The following is a 5968-nucleotide window of genomic DNA, read 5'->3' as shown; positions in this document are numbered from 1 at the left end:
TCATGTACATTAAGTATTCTTTTGATCTACATAAAGTTGTCACTTAAAGCACATGTTAGAGGGATGATCATACCACCCACAATAATCAAAAGAAGAAGAAGAAAAATCTCTAGATAAACGTAGTTATTTTGTGTTCATGTTGTGCTCTTTGTCATATTGACGTGCACAACAATCATCTTCATTATGATTGTTTGTGTTGTAGTAAGAACAATCGTAATCTAAAGGGAGACCTCACTCCACATCCATTAGACACAATCATTTTCTTGTAGAATATTTTTGTGTGGCTTTGTTACAATCATCACATTATGTAGAACCATATTCTAGATATTAGCTCAATAAAATTCTATGAATTTAAAGTTATAACACATCCACCAATGTACATGTAGCATGCAATCATTTGTAATTTTCCTTAAGAGATAGTGATTAATACTCTCCCAAGATATATGTTCATTCATTGATGTGGACCTCTTACAAATTGTATATTCTACTTTACTTGTAATGATAGATGATTATGCTCGATTCTAATTTTTACAAAGGATTTTTGAGATTCTTTGTGTGCACTTTTCTTAGATTCCCTAAAGAAAGTTTCTTTTGCAGATTAATGGTCAAAGAAATTTCTTGGACTTGAAACAAGGTGTTGTCGTGCCGATGTTCATTGTTTTGTATTAAATAATAGCTGAGAATTAAATACACTTGACATAAACAAGGCGCTTATGTGATTTTTCTTGCAAGTCTAGTGCTTATAATATCTTGTCTTGTAGTATCTGCCAGCACTATATGTCAATGATGTTGTAAATTTGTAGAGTAAGTTTGGGCAAGTATACAAGCTTTTCTAGTGAAACTCTAATTTTCAAGAGAAACTTTTTCCTTTCTTCTTTTTTTTTGAAAGTATTCAAATAGCTAAAAATAGCTCAAATTGTCTCTTAGCTGCTATGATAAACCTCAAATGTATTGTAGGGAGTTTGTCTTTTCATACATACTAACCAACATTTTTCCAAGTATGCATTCTTTTCAAGTTACCCACTATCAACATGAATCATGCTGCCATGGTACAAAACCTTCTCCTTAGTACAGTCTTTAAGTGAGCTCACAAAAGAAAGAATCATTCTCTTTCTTGTGTATGGAGCCGTGTGTGCGCCACCCACTATCAGCAATGAATCATGCTGCCTAGGTACAAAACCTTCTCCTTAGCACAGTCTTTAAGTGAGCTCACAAAAGAAAGACTCATTCTCTTTCTTTTCTGTGGAGTCGTGTGTGCGCCAATTCCTTCTTCTTCTTCTTCTTCTTCTTCTTCTCTCTGTGTGTGTGTGTGTGTGTGTGTGTGTGTGTGTGTGTGTGTGTGTGTGTGTGACTATCTCTACACAGTCAATGGGGACGGGGTGCGGTCTATGCTTTGTTGTGTTAGATTTAGGCCAATGCTCTCATTGCGATAGATTTAGGCGGGTCCTTTCATGCGCTTTTTTTTAAACCATTGCTTTTTCCACTTTCTGTGTACACCAACAATTTTTCTAGTGTCTCTTTCGAATCAAGGAAAGCCACGTGGCACTACTCTCCTTTCTAATTTCTCCAAATCAATCTTAGAGAATCAAGATAAAGAATTTCTCACAATATTTTTTATTCGGGCTGTCCTTAAAGGTGAGGGTTGTTTAGTTTCATACTTTCATCATGAACTCTTGTCAGAAAGATTGATTTGTATTTCAAAGATTGCACATATTTTGGGTAGGAATCCCTTGTGCATCTCATCTTACATTTTGAATGGGCATAAAATATATTCAACTTGTCATCCTAAAAAATCTACCTCTCTTTAATAATTCTTTCTCTTGAAATTGCTAGATGGCTCACTAGTTTCAATCCACATATTAAACTAGTAGGTGATGAGCTCTCTCGATTCATCTAGAAATCCTACCATATGGCTAGTTAAGCTCCTAGATGAATACTGCTACTTGAAGCAATTAAGAGTATTGTCACACTTACTAGGCTGCACTATTGCTAGATGTATGCATTGAAACTAGCTAAACCTCTAGCAATTATGGATTTCACTACAACACGTCGTGTAGAAACCGGTGTAGATATCGACGCGACAAAGTTAGTTTTAAAACTAAAAAGCGCTGAAATAGGCATCTGAAAAGACGCCAATCTCGCGGCGTTGGTATAAGCATCGGTATATGTGGCGTCGGAATATCCTATGAAATAAGCATCTAAACAAGCGTTTGTATATGCGCCTGTAATTCTATAGCATATTCCGACGCTTCTTCTGAAGTGTATACCGATGCCTAGACCGTACTCTATACTGACGACCAAGGAACTGATGTTGCATGTACTGCAGCAAAAGAAAACAACCCTCTCTGCCCAAAGGAAGAGTGCACAAGCAACCGCACTCCACCTACAAGCTGACGCTAAAGAGCGAGTGTATGGAAATCAGCAAAATTGTAAGAATAACATAACCACAAAATCAAAAGCTTGATCATGGCATAAGGGCATAAATATTTTATAACCATAATTGAAACATGAGTCGAAAACTGCAAAACCATAATATAACCGGTTTGCCATACCATAACCATAACACCCATACCATCATTGCATAACCATAACCATAACCATAACCATAACCATAACCATAACCATAACCATAACCATAACCATAGCCATAACCATAACCATAACCATACCATACCATCATAGCAAAACCATAACCTTAACTTGACTACCAAACCTTAACCATAACATCTTTGCCTTACCATAAACATAACCATAAACCATAAACATAAGCACTACAAAATTGTACATATGCAAACCATAACCATAACCATAGCCATAACCATAACCATAACCATACCATCATAGCAAAACCATAACCTTAACTTGACTACCAAACCTTAACCATAACATCTTTGACTTACCATAAACATAACCATAAACCATAAACATAAGCACTACAAAATTGTACATATGCAAACAATCACTGAGTGAGACTGTATCAATAAGACCACAACTACAGAAAAAGATTGTACCAAAAAGATTGTATAAATATGACTGGGTAAAACTGTATCAAGAAGACCCTCATATTAATGCCTCCCAGGCGACATCCTCTCCCTCCTCCTACAGGCTGGGTCAAAAGGGCCACAAGTCTATGCTTGTACCCATACTTCTCCTCTCGGAGTGTCAGAGGGCACTTCACGAAAACTTCCTGCAAAATTATGGTTTGATCATTAGATAAATCTTCAAATAAAATATTTATTTTCAATAATATAAAGCATAATATAATACTTACAAACTCATGTCGAAGCGTTTTGTAGCCTCCACTCCCAAGATGTGACGCTCCAACAGACTCCAAACGTGCTCTGGCTGCATCTCTCTACTGCTGAAATCTCTCAGGATTGTCTTGTGTCTCTCGTGCAATCCCCGCCCACTCCTCTGCATCCAACCATGCCGGCTTTTGGACTGCTGGCATTGTACCTGTTTCTCGCCTCCGACCGACGGTGTGACATTGTGGCCTTTGCCACGCTCAAAATCCAGGGATTCAAGACTGGATTGTATCCCTCTATCCGCCTATACTCTCTGTGAATGGCCTCGACGATGTAATTCTTTCTTTCATGATCGAGATTATCCCAAACTTCCATCACAGAGTGACCAAACTAAATTGTACAGAGCTGCCAAATCCTATGTTGGATGGCCTTTCTGACCCTATCCGCCACAACAGCCCCATCCCTACTCTTGTACACCTTGCTAGGATCATGCTCGTGTGATCCCCAAGGTGTACATGGTGTGCCAATTGGTGAACTATCTACTGAAGAGAGTGGTGGACACTCTCTTGGTGGTGTGGGCGCATCAGTAGAACCACTACCACAGCAACCACCGCCAGAATGACGCCTACCTCGTCTAAGGATGAACCACCCGTCGGTGTAGGGGGCACACGAGTCCTAGCCGTAGGGGGACACACGCGACTGAGGTGTGGGGCCACCCGATGTAGGGACCACACTAGTCCCGGGCGTAGGGTTGGCCGTAGTAGGTCTAGAGGAACCTGCTGCCCAAAGGTATTGTGTCATTGCAATCTGCTATGGTGTGAACTGAGACAAAAATGAGCCCATCTGCTCGGGTGACATGCCGTTCGGAGTGACAAGAAAACTAAAACTAGGAGAGTATGGCTCATCGTCATCATCCATGGCTAATCATACACAAATAACACCCACAAAATACGTTAGTTCACAGAAGAAACGCTTAATCAATACAAATAACAAATAAACAAAGCTGCAACACAAATGAATGAATCTAGACTAATAAAAAGAGTTTTACAAAAGAGTTCCTAGCAAAAATCATTAGTTAATCTCTCATCTTCTATGAGATTTGATGCACCAAAGATATCTATCTCAATCTGTACTTCTGCATCTTTGTCATCAAACTCTACTTCTTCGCCGCTCTCCGCATCAGCTTCAGTATTTTGACACCTCATCTCTAGGTTCAAAAAATTTCTCACTGCTGACATCCACCTCAAAACCTAAACTTAAAGTTTCCATCGGTCCCGCGCTTTGTTCATGAATCACCTCTTCGACCTCAACGTCCAATCCTTCACACACTTGCTTGTTCCGTGGAGCAACTTGAACGACATAGAGCCAACAGGGTTTAGACATATCATTTTCATCATTTTCTATCCATAGTGGATCGTGTGTGAACACAACTTATTCACAATGCTGCGAAAGTACGAATGTATCCCACGCATCTGTCCACACCCGCCTAGAGTTCACTTGAATCAATCCACTCTTGTCTTTATGCACAATTGCATTAGGGCCGCTGGTAATAACTTTGAACCATTTGACATCAAAGATAAACATATCAAACTTTCTAAATATAATCTTCAAGATGTCTTGGATGTAGCCAAAGTATTCAAGTTGGATAGTCTCTATGTTCTCATCCTTGGCACTACTCCTACTTTCTTGGATGAAGCTTGCCCTAACACCACTATCGAAAGTGACCCTTTGTTCGTCGATCCGTTGCACTCTGAAGTGTTTCCCATGCGACCACAAAGCTCCATATTTGTGATACTACAGACACAAAATTGAAACAGACTAAAAGTTATTAAAGCAATGTGATCATGTGGAGCTCAAAAAGAAAGTTCTGAAAATATACATGCCAATCGCAACCCCTTGACATCTCCTCTTCCTCTTTAGTAATCAACACTCCATTCCTCTTTTCCTCTGAGATTGTCGCATCTAACCACTGCCCAGTTGGAAAGTCAAGCAATTTTTGAAGATGATTTGGAAATGGGAGGTTTTTAGTGGCATGGTTGCGCTTGAATTGTAGGCGATCTGTCAAGCGTTGTTGCTTTTCCCCTTCGTACCTCCCTAGCCACTTTTGCATGATGTCTGAGTTGAGAAGACAAAATCTTATAACCTTTTCTCGCATTGTGATGTCCATCTTCCTAACGATGTCTTGTCTCTATGGCTCGTTCCCTGTCACCTTGACATTGACCTCAATAGTCCACATTCAGGGCATCTTTGAATCATTTGAGACAAAAAGTTCACTGATGAGGACAAGAGACTCTTGTACAAGCCATCCTTCAGCCATGCTACCCTCGACTACCCTCGAGGCGAGCCCTTTGATGAACAAACCCCTTTAAAGTTTTCATAAATCTCTTCAAGAAGAACATCCACCTGCTATGGACCACCCTAGCAGCTGTAACTTCATTGACCACATGCACAAGTACATGCATTTGGATGGTAAGAATGTTTGTTGGAAAGTACTTCTCCACCATGCACACTGCTTCAATAGCATTTAAGCATGCTACATGGATGTTGTCTTTTCTTATCTCTTTTGAACTGATCTAGTGTACCAACTCACTGATTTTGTAGATTTTTTTTCTAATGTCATGTGTCAAACAACCATTTATGGAAATTGGTAAGATGAACTGTAAAAATTTGTGCCAATCGTGGGACTTAAGACCACTAAGATTGTCATCTCTCGTAAAAGCCAT

Source organism: Adiantum capillus-veneris, chromosome 29 (assembly GCF_014529385.1).
Source record: "Adiantum capillus-veneris isolate H3 chromosome 29, ASM1452938v2, whole genome shotgun sequence".
In the NCBI taxonomy this organism is placed as follows: domain Eukaryota; kingdom Viridiplantae; phylum Streptophyta; class Polypodiopsida; order Polypodiales; family Pteridaceae; genus Adiantum; species Adiantum capillus-veneris.
The sequence above is the reverse complement of the archived record's forward strand: the minus strand, read 5'-3'. Positions refer to the sequence as shown.